This window comes from Otolemur garnettii, unplaced genomic scaffold (assembly GCF_000181295.1).
Source record: "Otolemur garnettii isolate 467f Iridium unplaced genomic scaffold, OtoGar3 scaffold00017, whole genome shotgun sequence".
Classification (NCBI taxonomy): domain Eukaryota; kingdom Metazoa; phylum Chordata; class Mammalia; order Primates; family Galagidae; genus Otolemur; species Otolemur garnettii.
In genome coordinates, this window is record NW_003852412.1 from 22,285,956 (window position 1) to 22,304,510 (window position 18,555).

The 18,555-nt window shown below is 38.9% G+C and overlaps 1 protein-coding gene across 7 annotated transcripts in view; it reads right to left on the reverse strand.

Annotated features, from left to right (window-relative positions):
* Nucleotides 1-18,555, reverse strand: part of MEF2C (myocyte enhancer factor 2C) — a 172,145-nt gene that overhangs the window by 142,516 nt on the left and 11,074 nt on the right. For 2 of the 7 annotated variants that reach the window (XM_003785968.1, XM_003785969.1), the window contains exon 2: nucleotides 13,094-13,190. The gene's annotated coding sequence lies outside the window, so the exon portion shown is untranslated. Of the gene's footprint in view, nucleotides 1-8,510; nucleotides 9,007-10,030; nucleotides 10,113-13,093; nucleotides 13,191-18,555 lie in introns of those variants that run through there. The other 5 variants (XM_012802780.1, XM_003785967.2, XM_023510872.1 and 2 more) reach the window with 3 other exon arrangements.

Below are 18,555 nucleotides of genomic sequence, written 5' to 3' on the forward strand. Positions count from 1 at the left end.
ACTGTGTGGCATTCTCATAGCTGCTTACACATTTTTAAGGTTTATGTTGTATTAACTTCTTAACACTTTATTAAGGAACATTTGCCTCTGTAGAAAAAAGGGTGACTTGATATTCCAACATAATTCAAATTATCTTTATTATCTATTTTAAAGAGAAGTAAAATGAAATTACATTTAACTGTTGATCTGATTTGGTGCAGTTTATAGAGGCAATTAGTAATTGGTATAGTGAGTCAATGACTAAACTAACATTTACATACTATTCATAAACTGTCAAATCAATAATTTAGTTTAAAAATAAAATGGGAACAAATATTTATTATGTAGTAACACTTTCTCCTGAAGGCGCCCATTTAATACATTTCTAAAGAGGAAGGCTAGTTTCAGAGAGGTGTGCTGGCAGTAATCTGACTGCGCCTCACACAAATGAGAATTCTGCTACTGAATGAAAAGAGCCATGGCAACTAAAATTATTTTTAATAGGATTTTTAAAAAATCACACTGGTAACGGTTGAGAATGTAACTGGTAATTAAAGGCTGCTTTTAAACACTTTCTAATTTTATTTTTCAAGGAGAAGTACACGTTTTCAGACTACGGTTTCAAATGCAAGGAATGTGAATGCAGATATTTAGAAGTTCATTTATTTTGCATGGTATTAAACACGTTACTTACACTACGCTTTCAATGAAGAGCATAAATCAAATCAGAAAAGTAAAGCTCACATTTTTTCTCTTTGTACTCCATATTTTGATCTAATCATCGCTGAAAGTGTGTTTACCAATAAAAATTACTCTAGCACCACGTATTGTGGTGAAACACTGCTATTTCCCTGGGATAAGTGCATAAAAAACTCCACACTAATTTCTCTCACAAAGTGATCTAACATATCTGAATTATGTTCATTAGAAGGAAACCAGTGTGTTTTTCTTTGCAAAGCAAAAAAATACAGATATCTGACTGGGCCTGTGGGTGGTGGAGGTGGGGGGAGGGGCAGAGGTCCCATTTTCTATCTCCTACCTATTGTCTTCAGCATTCTCCACTGCTATATGGGAATGAAAAGGAAACGTACTGAATGCACTTTGCGGTTCATGTCCTAGTGATTTAAGAGGCAGAATTTTTAAGTTAAAGAAGGAAGCATTAGGCTTTTCCTTTCCCAAAGCTATTGCCCAGGAAGAAGGCTCTCTGCTCCTCAGCCTGCACAGGGGGAGAAAGGACATGACTTAGGGCTGAAATCACTCGGCGACAGCAGAGGGGAAGTTTATGATGTGGCACTGTGCGCTGGAACTGGGCTGCAGCCAGGAAGTTTACATTTTGTCACTCTGCTGCCAGTACCTGCCCTGCACACTCAGGAATAATAATACCCTGAGCTCTAGCTCAGACACTGGGGATGGCACAAAGAATTAGAGAGTTTATTTTTCTCTCTTTATCCTGAGTGTAATTACTGTTTTTAAAAAAGAAAGAGCTGAAACTATAGTAACTGGAGGGTTTTTTCCTCCTCCTTTTTAAACTCCTGAAACTACCTTCCCACAAAGCCATTTAAGTTAAATGGTACATTTACAGACTCACCTACACGAAGGATATAACTTAAAACATCTGCTTAGACACATACATTAGGTTCAGATATTAAAAATGTGGCAAAATTTTTAAAAATATAGGGCCATTATATTCTTAAAACATGTGTTATTCTGTGTGTGTGTTGAGAGTGTGTGTGTGTGTGAGCGCGCCTGTTCATTCATTAAGGAGATCTTTGACTGCAATTAGGTAGCCGGTCCTATAAAGGCTTCCTTGTGTGACCATGATTTCTAAAAATAAAACGCTCCAGTGAATATTTCTGCTAAATAATCACATCTTCAAAATTACTTTAAAGAAGTCCCAATCCCTCATGTTACATAAAGCAATAATACCAGCCTTCCATAATCAGCCTGGGTAGTATACCTTAGTCAGGGTCAACAATTAATTAGAAGATAAAAAATAAAAGTCATGTTTACTCTGTTAAGTAGGAGAAGCATTTCCTTGTCTGTCCCAACTTATTTATATTAGTGAATCCATTTTCTAATTTGGCAAATACATAAGCACATCTAAGTCGGAGTTGCCTATCCTTAGGCTTCAGGGAAGGATGCATTCTCTTGCTATTATTCTAACTTGCTGAAGGAATCATAAGACATGTTAAAAAAAAAAAAAGGCAAGGGTAGTTTTGGGCTGTTTTTTAAAAAACACTCCATTTTCTATCAAAGAACCATATCCACCTTTTTAAAATATGCTCAGGATCAGTAGTATCTGAGAACAATTTACATTGATTCTTCATGTGCATCTTATCTATGGCAACAAGATACAAGAAGAAAACCAGACCACGCTCAGGGTACTATTTGGTAAAAGCAGGTTCTCAAAAAGTACTGATGAAAATATCAATTCATTCAGTTTCTAAAACAAGTTTAAGGTACATTATTTAAATTTTTGCCTGAAGACTTGCACTGTCATTCTACACGAATCCCAACGACTTGCAGAAGGAACAACATTGCTCCATTCATTTCAAATTTACAACATTAAGAATTAATCAAGTCTCTATAACGTCTGCATTATTTAAGAGCAATGAGTCCTGAAGAAATCTGCCTGTAATAGGTTTACTGTTTTTATTGCTTACAACGTCACCAATTTCCTTTTTAAAGCCCTCAAAATGTTCTCTTCATGTGTACTTTAAACTTCGTTTACACCGGCTATCTTTTTAAAATCAATACCAAGATTTAACTTGGGTCTATAGGATGAGAAAGTATAAAAAATGTTATCATGGTGAAGACAAATGTATCATATTATCACCTGAAACTGAACCATGGATTTATATACCAGGTTATCACATAATTGCCATACTCCATAGGAATATGACTTTCTTTTTGCAGTAAACAAGAAAATAATACCAACGATATGTAAGGTAACAGTACACTGGACAGTCTTTTTCTACAACCTTATTTTTGCAATGGCATTCTTTGTCATGAAATATTCTTTAATTATTTTTCTTGAACAGACGAAACCCCTAAGAACATCAGTGCTATTTATGTATTCTTAAAAAAGAACTGATGTTTCTTGCATTATTTTGTACCTCGAGACTGTCTTTAAAATAAGATAGTTAACTACTGAATTCTTGTTTTGAGCAAGATCAAAATTATTCTCAAGTACTTTACAGTTATTTCATGCATAAATATTAAATTACAAAATTTTCATAGACCTTTTTCAACATTCAGTGTGAGATAGGCTATCAGTAATAGGTGCTTTAAAAAAAAAAAAAAAAACCCTGACAGTTTCTTTTGTTCACTAACTATAGCAGATCACTGCAGATAATTTTCTTTCTCATGCTGCTATTCACTTACATATTGCATATTTGGTTCAACTTTCCAAGGGAAGAAATGTGGCCCTTGTGGGAAAGGTCCACCCCTTTCTACATGTTTGCTTCCTTGAACGAAAGGAACACACCCCCTTACATTCTTTGAAATGTGTCCAACATGCACAGAATTGTAATAGCACTGTCTTATTGACTACATTAGAAAATCTTAAATGGGAGTCAAATATTATTAATATGCTGTGTATTCTGAGTCGGGAGAATTAAACGACACACACATAGGTAACATAAACGAACTAAGTTTAAGCTAGCATCTACACTTGGGTGCTCAGAACATTTCTATGTGTTAGTGGAAGAAATCTGTGACTGTTCTTGTGTGAGTGTGTATCGTATGACACAGGAAGGAGCCCCCAAATGTCACCAGTTTTTGAGTGCATCCTTTCAATTTAAGAACCCTTGGGAGGGCATCTCCTCTCTTCCCTAAATATATTAAAGAAAAAATATTCAGCAACTAAAGTGTTCATTTTCCTTAGTAGAACCAGAGAGCTGTTTGAAATCATAAATGTGCAAAATATCACAGGTTTATGCTCATTGTTCTAATGGCAGAAACTCACACCAAAGTTGGTGCCCACTAACTTGTACCTCATTGAGCCAAGCTGCTGGTGATGAGAAATTATGTCCTAACACGCCTTCCTTCCACTGTGTGGAGAATAATGTACCTTGCAAGCAAGTTTTTCTTTCCTTGTTATTTTCTAATAAGGTATAATGTACTCCACATTTGTGGGAATTTGTGCGTTTATCTTCACTTTTATTTTTCTACACTCTCTTTTTCTTCAGTCCATTTTTACACAGACATTTGCAAGTGAAAAAACACAGCAGGTAAGCAATTTGTATCTCTTTTAGCATATTTTAGTGTTTAAATTAAACGGTTGCCCCTTCCAATTTATCAGTCACTTCAGGTTGGACTCAGCTATGTAATTCCCAGGCCTACAAAATGGAAGCTTTGCTATTTGCATACGTCTTTCATCTGAAATAACAGTGAATGTAAACAGGAAATATATGAACTGGAATTGAAGGTAATAAACTTATTAAAACTTCGTAAGATATTGTTATGGTCAAAGGAAACCTGCAAGCGTGTGCCACAAATCCACTCAGATGAAACAGCTCATTCACTAAAATTTCTTATCTTATTATAATAATGCACAGAAAATTAAACACATAAATATTAATTTTATGTATCACAGAAGATGTAGGCAATGAAAATGCAATGTTTACATTTATGGGTGACTCATTAGTGTTTTATTGTGTGAAACACTAGGAGGCATCAGTTGGGTAAAAAAGGACTTCAATTTGAGAAGAAGCAAGAAATTACTGTAGAGTTGGATAAGTAAGAAGTTAGGGTTTCCAAAATGTTATTCTGTAAGCTCAAACTTGTTCCCCGAAATAAACTTCCAAAACATCGTATTTTGTTATCAAGAATGACCTTTTGTAACAGTCATGAACTATATGTGTATACATACAATTTGACCAGTATACATTTATCAAGATATATTTCTAAGATATATGGATTCACATCTATGTAATTACAGATTTTTATGAAGAATATATATGATAATAGAATAATATAATGGACATCCATGATTATGCATTTTCTGCTGAATTACTCCATACCCAAAGTGTCTGTTTTATTTTGGGCAAATTCTGTTCTGTGCTCTTTACAACGCCTCTGAAAACGGCTAATGTATTTAAGCCTCACAACTTATAAAACTGTTTTACATATGCAGGCAACTGATGTCTGTTCACAAAGAAATGACAGAACTTAAAATTTAAGATATGAAGATGTACATAAAAAGGACATGTTTTTTCTTACTTCACTACTGAAAGCCTGACAGTTAAAGCTGAGTTTTCTACTGTTTGAATGGCTCTTCACCATGATGAAGCAACAGGGTCGAGGTATACTTATCTGGCAATCATTTGAAATTGGAGTGTCTTCCATTCCTCAACAATCAGCTTTTATCTCTGACCTATCAAAATAACATGTGAACTGTGTAATCTGCCTTTTGTCAAGTACATAGACGCTGTTGTCGCTCCTTGTTTTCTAGATCACCTCTGTAATCTGGTTTGATTTCCTAAAGATGACAGATCTCAGTGAACAGTCAAGCTTTCCTGAGTGCAGGACAGTCCACACACTTATAAGATTAAGGGACAGGGCTAAGGACGGGGACCTTAATCGCCTCTCCTTCCACACGCAGCATATGACTGAACATCAGTAATTAAATCCTTTCAGAGGGTCCAGGCAATCAGCATATAAATGTAAAATGAGTGTGTGTATCTTTCTAAGTTTTTCTTTTCTCAGAGGATATGGATTTTCTTTTTTAAAAATAGAACTTTCCTAATAATCTCTCTGCAGTCTACTCAATGAGCATTAATTGCACATTAAATTCTCCCATGTTGTTTTGAATCATGTCCAGGAAACCAGTGCTCTCTGTTTAATAACTATTTCTTTGTTGTTATGTAGCATAAGTGTTGCTGCACAGCTATTTCCCCATTTTTCTCACTTTCTGAGATTTCATAGACTCAAATTATACCGCACTTAAGAGTTGAGAAATTAAACCACAAAATACGCTACGATAAACAAAAGAAAGTTTCAGAAGATAATGTTAACATATGCGAAGGAATTACTTAGTGCCATTCTTTATAAAAGAAACTGAAATACAATTTATCATTTTTCAGAAAGATATAGCTGTGGCGTCAGGCAGTGTATTGATTCAGTAGAGGGAGGGCCAAGGAAGAAATTAATAGATATCCAAAAAATATAAAACAGGATAGCTTTTTAAGATTCAGTTTTGAATCATTAGATAGCCCTTTTCTCTATTGGAATGGACCATTTCCCCAAATTTTGCAAAATGAACACTCTACAAAGAAGAGAAAAGAGGCAAGGTGCAGTAAGTCGGTATTTCGGTTTCATGAAGTTGTTTAGTGTTAATGTGTTTCTGTCTTAAAAAGTTAGTATTGCATTCTTTTAAAATACGAATAGCTCAGAAAAGGGGGACAACTGGCTTTTTATTATGAAGTGTTCATTTGTTATTTAAACCTCAAATTAATATTCAATAAAATTTACACCTGAACATTATTTTTCAATATGTTGCACATGCACAGTGATCAGTATGTAAATGGCACAATTAATCAATGAAATAAAATACTGTCTTTAGCAAGAAGTCTAAAAAACATGCTGAACATTCCAAAGTGGTGGGAATTATATTAAAAAAAAATCAGATTTTTATAAGGTTGAAGAAGAGAAAAACTTGAAGTAAGGAAAACTGAGAACTATTGTCTCCTTAACTTGACGGGGGAACTAAGTTTTAAACAAATGCCATGTTAAAAATGTGTTTTGATAACAACTTTTAGAATTAACAGTCTACTACATAGCTAAGTGTACTTTTCTACAAATAGAATGAGACACTTGATTTAAGAGATTTTTTCCTCTTGAGATAAGATGTCAGGGCTATTTCATTTTTACCATTCAAGTTCTTAATCTACTTGCTTGAGAACTTGTTCTATTAAATTAACATATATTTTCATGCATATACTGGAAGACAATAATATGGCTTATTAATTGCATTATCTTTAACTGAAAATGAAGGAGAAACAAAAATATTGCTTGTGCCCTACTGGTAGTTACTGAACATTTTCAAAAAGACTAGCTAAAATTGACATCATTTTAAAAATTGAGTAAGATATCTAGCTTCAAATTGGAGATTATTGATCTATTTAAAGCTAAAATTGGTATGCAATGTGAGGTTAAATAGGGTTTACAGGTGGTCACATTCCCATGCCTTACCAAGTCTCCAGGGATTGGAGTTATTATACTCCGCAGAGACATCTTTACTCTCCAACCACAATTCCATTGCAAGGTGCCAGTGAAAAGTAGGCTGGTCACTTTTATTTTTTTTTGGATTGTTATAATGAAGTGGCTGGAGTTTTCCTTTGTAGCACTTAGAAAATATATGCAGTCACCAAGCATATTTCATAAGACAGTTACTATTAGAATTAGTGTGATATTCACAATAGTAAAATGCACTTTTTGTCAAAGCAATTCTCCACTGAGGACCGGCTAAAGAACTGGAAGAGAGCCCAATTCCACTTATTATACTGTCAGCATTTACATATAAAGTATTTTATACAAAAGACATGCATTCCTAAAATGTGATGAAAAAGGTATTTTCCCAAAGAATGATAACTACTGGACCCAGAATAGTCAAAAAGGATTCAGATATAAAATTTCTTTTAAAAATCAATAGTCTTGTTTAGGGAAGGAGATAACATTGGCATTGCATTTAAATACTTCTATAATATTTAATAAACCCAATAAAAAATATTCCATGCCTATAATATACTGCTTTTGTGCCAAACTTTATCACTGAGTTCAGTAACTTTCATCCAGTCTAAACAGAAAGCAATTGAAGTGACTTAACCTTGTTTGTTTTTAAACAGCTAAGTATTTGACTTGACCTAAACAGCAATGCAATGCCTATGCTGCAATCTGCACACGAATTGTTAAGTGTGTGGAGTACCATGGCCAGGGTATTGCTTTTGGTCCACAGCAATTAAGAAGCCCTGTATCCAGCCAGCACTTGGGTGAGGGAAGGAAATGCACAAAGGTATACTCTGACAGACAGCCATGCTTTAGCTCAAACTAATCCCAAGAATTAGTGTCTCAGAAGCAGAACCCAGGGCAAATCGGAGTCTTTGGGGGGGGGACTCATGGGAGCATCTTTCCACAGTGAACTAACTGCTAAATCTTAAGGAATCTACTTCAAGGTCACAGAACATTCTGTGAAATATTAAAATCCGTCAGGCTCCACACACTCCACCATATCAAACATGCTAATGACGTGAACTAACTTCATGAAACTTTAAACACACTGGTGTGACAGGAACGAGTCAGAAGTGATTTCAATAGCTGATGGCAAACAGATACGACTATCTAAAAAGTTACTTTTAGCAACAAACAAGGAAATCATGGAATCTAACAAAAAGAATGCACAACAAGAGCCCCAACTTCAGCCTTCAAAAAAGGCACAGGGATAGACCCAGTGCGGTGGAATAGACGGATGCAGATTTCAGAGACAATACCAAGCTATTTCTATTTCCTCGAGAAATGTCAGAGGTACTTACATGAAGGAAGACCCGATCAGATTAGTCCTTCGGATATTTTCCTTTTTTAAGAGAGAGAGAGAGAAAAAAATAACAACAATAATCTTTACTTCGTCCAGCCTTGAAGCGCTTCTCCACCTGATTCAAACATGCAGCCACGGCGACCCACACAGAACCTTCAAAGTCAATCCAATAGCAGCCCGAAGATGTCTGGGTGTACGCGTGTGCTCAAGTGTCTGTGACTGCGAGCAGAGCGAGCAGGGAGCTGGAGACGAAGTGTGCGTGTGTGCGCGCGCGCGGGGAGCGCGCGGGGGGAGGCGCGCGCGGGCTCGCGCGCGGGCGCGCGCCAAGGCCGCTCGGGAGAGGAGGAGGAGGAAGGAGGAGGAAGAGAAGGAAGAGGAGGAGGAGGAGAAAGTGGCTCTCAGCGGCGGGTCGGATTAAAAGTAACCAGACTCGTCCAGAAAACTGCGTCCAGGAAGGAAGTGACAGAAGACGAATGGGAAAAGGAGAACAGCTCACAGCCTTTGAAACATCGCGTAAAAAAGAGCGGTGGGGGCGGGGGATGGAAGGATACTGGGAGGGAAGGCGGGGGTGGCAGCGAAAACGGAGCACACAGGGTTGGGGTTCTAAGCCGCACGTCCCATGAAGTGCCTTTTTCCTCTATTCCCCCCGCCCCGGTTTTTTGTTTTTTTTTTTTGTCCTTGCCTTTGCCTCGCGCTGCGTTTTACTCTCCGTCTTTCTCTCCCCCACAATCCCAAACCGTTGACTCTCTCCTCGCGAGCTGGAGAAATCATCAGTTTCACTCTTGCAAAAGGGGGGCGGGACTAGACCTCGGAGCATTTTAATAAAACAAACATACAGCAGCTCCCTCCTCACCCCTCCAGTCTCAACTAGATTGATAAATTACTCCACTACACTACTTTAATTATGTATATGGTATGCAGAATAAATCACTGAACATCAGTACCTCAATCAAGCACTTTTAAATGATAATTGCATCTTGGTGAATCAATCTTTCCATTCCTGACATTTTGCTAATTTTAGTTTTACGGTGGGGTAATGGCACATGCCATACGCAAACCTAATGACAATTCTTTATTGCACGAAATGAAGACAACACGGCGAGCGGCGGCTCCCTGCTTCTCTCCCCGCGCTGCCGCGGAGGACGCTCGGAGAGAACCCGGCCTCCCGCGACCGCGCGCTCGCTCCCCGGGGACGCTGCGAGCCAGCCAGCAAGCAAAGTCCTTCTAAAGTCGGGATCTTTCCTCTAACCAATAGAAGCTCGACCGTAATAGCAGCTCTTGTGACTTTTCCCCCTTTGGAACACGCGTTAGCCACTTAATTCTCGCACCGGGTCCGTGCGCTCCTCCGTTACTCACGCGTAAAAGCCACGGGCCAGGATGTCTGCAGCGTTCGATTCCAGCGTGCTTTTCCTGCACGCCCAGAACTCGCGGTTTTCGCCCTGAGCGGTTGGAGGGCTACAAAACGAGCCGAAAGGTTTTCTCTAATATTAGTAATGCACGAAATAATAAAAGAATTACCAGTATTTGAAATCTCGACTTCATCGCGGGGGCCGTGAACTTTCTAATCTGTTTGGAAATATTTACCGAGGGCAGGAGCTTCCTTGGAGATTTCTCCCTCCCTCCCCCCACTCTATCTCTTCCACACCTTACTGGACTTTATCCAGGTCATTAACATGTAAACCAAACCAACTTCCCAAATGCATTAGGCTACCCTAGTCGATAGCTAATGACTTCACTTATCCTGAAGAGTTTCAGCTGCACAGGAAGCAGAAATAGAGACTGATAAGGAAGAATACTTATGTTAAGGTTTAAGCATAATAGAAACTTTTCCTTACCAAAAAAATCGGTTTTAATATTCAATACTTAGGAAAGGCTACTGGGAATTGGGCACCTCCTGCCCTAGCCAACTACGCCACGCCAAGAAAGCCAAAGATAAAATATGTCAACTAGTATACAGATCGTAAAAAGCAAGACTGCGTGCCAGTAAAATTGTAGATCATATAAAATGTTTAAACCAAATTAATTTTTTTTAATATAGTGAAAGGAAGAAGAGCACATTCGTAGGGGAAATAAAAACATGGGATGTACAAGAGCAGACAATAGTAGTATACTGAGAAATCTAACTAATTCAAGATATTTCCTCACTTAAAAAAAATTCTCTTCAGCACTATGTGTTTAACCCAATGACTAGTTGCATTTCCTGTTAAATTTTGCAGTGTGCCTCCAAATGACTATTTTAATATATGAGGACAGTGAGTTTCAAAAGGCCTCCTGCTTCAATGTAGGGGTTATTTGGTGTGAGTAGCTTCTCTCAGAAGAATGGGCTCAACATTTAGGCAGTGGTCCCAAGGTTTCACTTGAAGGGGGAAGGTTGATTTTATAGGCAACTACAGCTAGATCTGAACAATCCCCAAGCTTTTGGCTCATCACCACTGTGACTACCAACACAGCTAAGATGAATCTCCCCTTTATTGTAGGAGAGCATGGCAAACTGTCACAAAGCAGGAACCATCTGACACAGTATTATTTCTTGCAGATTAGTATCTACAGTATATTTTGTTTGCCTGTTTGTTTTTCATATGATAAATCACCTATTTCCATGAATTCATTTTAATATATGGCAGAAAGTATCTATATCAGGTTTTCATTTAAAGCACAACTTCTCAAAAATACCCCAAAATTTAAAGAGGCAAAGACATTTTGGATACTAAGATATGTCTATACATGATGATAAAAATAAAATTAAGTTTTTCAGGGTTCACAAAGTTCCTGACAAAGCAAATCATTTGAAGGACCACCTGAACTTATTGCCATAATTAATGCAACAAATTATAACTGCCTGTTTTACATGAGCAAACACACAGAGCCAATACCCGAATTTTAACCATGCTTTTTTTTTTATGGATTATAGAGGATATTTCTCTTTACCACAGTACACTTCAGTTTTAGATTTGTTTTCCGAAAAGAAACTATCTTATTTTCTTTTTCACATTTTAAAGATTATTTAATAATAAACATTATAACATACCCATAATTATCAATGATAGTACAAGCATTCAAAAGTATGTATAACCCAACACTGTGGATAATTTGAAAATAATTTGGATTAAGAATGGATCACAGTTGGCCTTTTAAAATACAAGATTTCCCCATCAGCAGATTTAGCTTCTTAATTATGTGTGACCTAAGTTAACATTAGCATTAGTTTTCTTCCCATGAGCCTTTATAGTTGGAGTGGAACAGAAGAGGTATGCAGAAATATACAATAGAAAATCACCTGAGATTTAAAATTATTCATGAGTAATCCACAAAGTGGTTAATCCAGGGCATGCTTAGAATTCTTCTTTAAATAACTCCGCACTTAAAAGAAAAAGACAAAACAACTGAAAAAATCCCTAAAAAACTAAAATCACCCTGATCCTTGCCACCTAATGGTACTTGGCTAGGGTCAGATTAGTATTTTCTCATGTAGGGAGGAGCCGATACTAGGTGTTAGGGGACCTGGATTCTCTATCTAGTTCAAGATTTGTGCTTTACTAACATGTCTGTCCTTACCAGGCTTCAGTTTACTTATGTATTAAGTGAGTTCTCCAATCTATTCCAGTTCTATAACTGGAAAACAGAAAATGCTTCTACCATTTAAACCAACTGGAAGCTGGAGTCTATCAGGTTAAATAAAAGATAACACTTCCTTGAAGAGAAAAATAATATCTGGGATTGATGTGCTACGGAACTAGCTTTCTTTCTCTAATCACCAAATATTTCCTTCTTTAAATAATTATGAAAGTGCTTTATTATAAATGTAAATATATATGAACTTGTTTCTTCCCCAGAAGAATTACATTTAGCAATATAGTTAATTAAAGGGCCACAGAAGTTATAGAGAGCATAATCCTGAGGAATTAAAGTCAAGGGAAAGCTAACATTGCAATTTCTGTTCAGAGTTGGGTGTCATCTTACTCCATCCTCCTCTCTTCTCTACTTCCCTACATTAAAGCAGCATTCTGTTAAAGCCCTGTGCACTGGGTCTGCCTGCTTTTAAGCCTGGCCCACGCTGGGTGTAGCTCTTGAAGTGAGCTTTAAAAAATTATTTTAAAGTGAGCTGGGGCGGTTGCCACAGCAACCCACCCTGAGATGAAGAAAGGCTATAGATTAATCTACCCCTCAAGATTATTCAACTGTATAGTATTTGTTCTTTAGCCAGAATACTTTCAGCGCAAACATGATAATTGAACAGGGAAGTTCAGAAAAAAACCTAAAAAGCAGGATACAAATTTCAATAGCTTCAAACATATTTTAATCTTTTTACAGTTATAGTATAGATGATATATGTGACTTCCCATGAAACGGATTAATTGTATAAGATACAGTGCTTGCAAAAGTAGGCCCAGAAAGGTGATGTAAGCTTTAAGCAAAATGGTGTATGCCACTGCTTATAATATAAAGTACATGCTGGTCATCTAACTCTTTCTCACTGTTATGCATGTCTACGCTGGCTATAAATACCTAAGGTGAAGGAGTTGGCAGTTTTATCTTTATGATAATTTTGTGGGAGATGATAAAACAAATGTAAGTACTCACCACATACACTTCTTTACTGCCACAGTCATTTGCCTTCCATTCTTTATTTCATCTCTTCATAGAAGTTACTTCACAGTTTGCAACTCTTCTTTGGCACCTGAAAACGTGTAAGTAGAAAAAAGATGCGCAGTCTGAGGTTGACGTTAAAGTACATTCAAGTGATTTATTTCTAAAACTTCTAATCAGAAGTAACATTATTATTCATTCTGATTTTAAACAAAACTAGTGTGTATTGAACAGAATAGAATTAAAATGATTAGTTGTGGTAATACTTAGAATCTTTACTATAAGTAGTGCTAAATATTACTAGGTGCCGTTTTGTGCCCAGAGTATACAGCATATGGACCGTTCGTGATTGAGAATCTGCAATACACAAAGGAGTTGTTATTTCAATACAGTTTACTCATATCCTTTATCTCATATCCAAGATTCTACATTTATCTTTTAGTTTAGCAACTTCATTTTGTATGTATCTGATGAGGAATCACAAGGAAGAAAGTCAAATCCGTCATATCACATGCTAACACAATTTGTCACATTGGGAAATAATTGCAATGAAATTGCTGAAAGGGCTTATTTTATATATTGCCCAAAGGCCAATTTACAATACATTGAGATTAGTGATGTGTATTTGGTAACTGTTTACAGATTCTATTAGCAGGAATACCTTACCCTTCCAGGCGGTGTTTTTAACTGCACTCAGCGCAGCATTCCTGAGTTCTAATCTCTCTTTTAGCCTAGATTTCCATTACTTTGTGCACACATATTAACCCCTCCTTGGCTTCAGACCGGATTTAGTCCCAGAAAGAGAACCAACCTTGGAGACACATCAGATCCTGATGTTCAACATCCATTTTACCTTTTGTATTAATATTAGTGGGAGAACTTTTCATAGTGAAGAGTCATTTATAAAAGCCTCTATATTTGGGTTGACATCCTTGAGATTTATTTTTATTTTGAAGTTGCTTCAGAGTCAAGGAGAAATGAATTTTGGCCAGTTGTATTTCAGGGGTATTAGCTGAGTTTAGTCTTTTAGGCCCAGGCCCACAGTGAGTTCAAACTTGGTCTGGTTGTCAGCACTAGCTTACCTGGTGAATTCCCTTCCTTCTGGTTCTGCTTGGTTTTACAGTATTACTAAGTGATCCGACACTACTCCCTGGGGCCTATGCATCTTACAGAAGTGCAATCTTCATGAAATAACATCGGAAAGATACGTTAAGGATTTTTAAGAAATGTCACTACGAATTATGATACATTTCTTCCTTTTCCTGTTATCAGTATGTCCAAATAAGGCGTGATCAGTAAATGTGCTTTCGAGTGCGTGGCTGATTCAAAGGTATCCACATGCCTGACTAAATCGAATGGGACTTTACTTACTAAATGGTTAAATGTTGTTCATGGGAATATCGATTCTATTCCATTTCTCAAAATATCACAAAAACCTTCAATTCAAGGAATGGATTTTCACACTTCCCCTTTTGCTGCTTCTTCTAGATACCTTCTTAAGTGTGTGTCCTTTCATTTTTAAAGATCTTTAGGGGGGTGGGGTGGGGGCGGTGGTGGTGGTGGAAATGGGGGTTAAAAATCTCAGGCAGTGTTTTGGTGCCCTCTTTGTTTGGGAAGGAGAAAGCTGGTTCCCCAGGGCCTGCTTCAGCCCTGACTGCCCCTAAAAGACCCAGCGGAGGGACGCCTCCGGCTTCAGCAGCTCAGAGGAGTTATTGATTGCAGGCAGCAACAATCCCTCCGGTTGATTTGTGTGGCAAGTGAATCTGCGCTGACTGGGCGTTTAGGAGAGGCGCAACAGCCGCAACGCCATCCAATTATTGCAGGTCCTCCCCTGCAACACTGTTCTCATCACCTACATACTCCTTTCTCTGCCGATCTCTTCTTCCCCCCACCTACTTTGCTCCTGGCCCGGCCGACGGAGCTGAAGGGGCGGGGGCTCCTTCCCGGGAGTGTTTCTAGAGCTCGGAGGCTGCTAGTAGGGGGTGAGTGCGCCACGTGCGTGCGCCACGGGCGAGCAGGAGGCGGGCTCGGGGCCCTCGTGGGGGACCCGCTGGGCCTGGGTGCGGACGAGGGGGCGGCCACGTTGTCTTGGCGCGGGGCAGGAGGCGGCGCGCTGACTTGTGTTCAGTTAGAGGGGGATGTCATGGCACAGGGGGAAGCGGCCAGCGGCTTGTTGGTTGGTAAAAGAGCTGGGTGGTTGGTGAAGAGGGTGTGTGGTAGGCTCTGGGGATGGAGGAGGGCGCAACGGCAGTGGGTGGGCTCTGCAAACAGGCGGTGGCGGCGCGGTCAGGGTAGTTGCCCAGCTGGTCTGCTTTTGGGATCCTAGGAATATTTCCACTATATTGGCGAAGTACGATCCCAAAGAGGTAGGGATGGGTTCCCGACGCCTCACGTGCACAGCAGGGGCCAAGTGAAATGAACCCACCCACGCACGGCGCACAAAGCGCTGGCACGCGTCTGCGACTGGTGGCGCGGGCTGCCCGTCGCGCTCCCAGCGTTCTGCAAGCTGGGAGAGCAAGAGGGGCGCGTGCACGTTCGGTGGCCGTCTTGTCTCCCACCAGCCAGCCTGAGTTTCTCAGTTGGGAGCCCAGTAGGAAAGGACCGGGTCCCCGAACTGAATTTTACAGCTCCCAGAATCTAAGGAATTGTTTTTAGATGCTAAAAGCCAACCGGATAGGTCTAGTAGTTAAGCTGCCTGGGTGCATCTGTGCCATTCTTGGTTAGAGAAAGGCCTCAAAGTAGAACAAGAAGTAAGATGTTAGGGAGAAAAACACACAAAACAAAAAACTTCCTTTCGCCTTGCACATCCGGAAACAGTGCTGGGATCTTTTGCAAAAACGAGGATTCAGCTGCTTGTGCTATTCTTTGATGTGTTGGGGAGCTGTGACAAGGGTGCCAAGCATGGGGGAAAGGGCAAAGCTCCAGAGGCATTGTGGAGGCGGCCGAATGCATCACAGGTGGAAAAACGTTGATGTTACCATGTCAGCGGAACTATACGCTGCCACTAGTATATGGTAGCCCTAGCCACATGTGGCTATTTAAGTTAATTAAAATTAAATAAAACCCCAAATTCAGTTCCTTAGTTACACTACCAACATTCCAAGTGCTCAGTATGCACGTGCGGCTAGTAGCTACCTTACTGGACTTCAAGATGTTGAAAATTTCCATCATTGCATTAAGGTCTATGGAGAGTGCTGCTATAGAGTTTAAAATGAATGCTGGTTAAAAAAAGAAAAAAGTAAATTGCTTTATGATTGATACTAGCCAAATTTTAGGACAGTGTTGGCATTTCTGTTACTTGGCACAAGTGTAAAAAGTTTTAAATTCAGAATTTAAGTGTTTTCCTGCTAAAAAGAGCCCTTGGGGAACACTTCACACAAGAGCCTCATTTTTTACAGGAAAGACAACTCAGGCTCAGAGACAGTGGTGCCCCCAAAGACATGCCATGAGTTTGGAAAGAAGATCAGGTCCCCTGAAAGGGTCGGTCCACCACACTTTACATCAGACCAGAGCACCTTGCCTGGAGTTGCCTTTACAATTAACTCTCTAGCAAGGTCACCTGACAACAGATTTTAGGCAAGAATACCCTTTACAAGAGAAAATACTGTCAACTATTCCTCCAGGAAGAAATTCCATTTAATAAAAGATAAGGAGCATGGGGAATAGTACTGTCTCCTAAACTACAAAGTGTGTTATTGGTAGTGTCACAGATTCATGCTTTTTCTAAGAGACTAATTGGGATAACATTGTGCATACTTAAAAAAAAATCTGAGGAAATGGGATTATCCTTTTAAAGTAAGAGCTGAAAAGCATTCTTAAAGTCAGGGAGGAAAGGTGTTACGGAAGGTGAGAACTGTTAGCAGTGTATGATCTTCCTCAAGTTGGATAAAGGTATCATCAGATATATTGATTATGATATAAGTAGGGCAGAATTCAACCAGAGATATCAATAACTTTGAACAAAGCTTAATTACAAATTACACTATCTGAGACATATAAAGCAACAGAATATATCATAAAAATTTAGACAAAGCATTAGTTTTCTAACTTCAGAAGCTTGTTAATTTTTTGTCATATTTGTCCTCTGTATTTCTCATTGTTAATTGACAGTGATGTGTGAAATATTAATTCTGCCCTTTTGTGGTAATTAGCTTTTAAGTTAACCTTTAGTGAAGGACTCCCAAGTGTCCAGATAGAGGACTTACAAATGATAATTTTAAATTACTAACAACAATAAATTTTTTTTAAAGCTTAGACTTCTCCTGAACTGATCCATATTTGAATGATTGTCTCTTTCCTGTCTTCATTTACCATTTACACATGGTTCAGGGTTCTTCCCAATCTCTCTGAAATCCAGTACCCTAAAAAAAAATCTTTCACGTCTTTAAGTGCTTGAAGATGTAGTGGAAGGCCTCAGCCTCTCCATGGCCGACCATAGAAAAGGCTGGTCTGGTTGGGAAGAGGCTATTTGGCCGAAGGCCAGTTGGCTCCATCACATGCTAACGGTATTTCATGATGCATTTTCAGTCTCCCTCTGCCTTAGCTTCCTCATCTGTAAAATGTAGGAACATAATGTGCCTCCCTGAAAACTTTATTTTGAGCATTAAATGAACATTCAACATAAAGTACAGGAATGGGAAAGCGATGAACTGCAGTGAAAGTTAGCTATTCCTAATCTCATGCAAAGAATTTCCACTTCTGTACCCATACTGGGGCTGTCACAGCCCAAAGAAATAGGTCATCAGACAATTGGTTCAGGGAATTGGTTCAGGATGAGAACCATTCTTGAGTTTTATCTTTGAATGAGTAGACTTTCCTTCAGTCTTAAAATCCCATAACTTATGGACGTGGTTATCTTATTTCCCTTTCCCAGGCGTTGTACCTCTAGGATACTTTCAGGCTTCCTTTGTCTTATTTTATTTTTTTGAGGGATGCTTCCTTGCATTTGTCAGCTGCTTGGTTGCTGAAAAGGCACTGGAAACTCCAAGTCTATCTTCTTTTCACCCTGGTTGACCTCTGGAATGCTGTTGTCAGCCAAGAAGACATTGATATCTTCAGTCTCCTGCTAGCTTGAATTCTTTAGGGCGGAGCCTGCTCAGATTGTCTCCTGATGTCATTCCAAATGTCTGATGGCCATCTATGGCAACTGGGCTGGGCAGAGGCCTGCTGGGAAGGTGGAGCCGTGGAATGCTAGCTGGGGCATTCTGTTCAGGAGACCCAGAAGTAGTTCTATGTTGGACTTACGATCAACATTACAGCTGTGTCCAGGGGACTGTACCATTTCTTGAAAAACACAGCCATAGTCATTTTCTCATTTTTGGTTTCAATAAAGTGCCACTGGGAAGTTTATGATTCCTATTGATTTCATGATTGGCATAAGTATATATCACAGAGTAAAACAGTCTTAAAGGACATTAATAAAAGTGTATGTATAATATTCATGCGGACATTTCTAA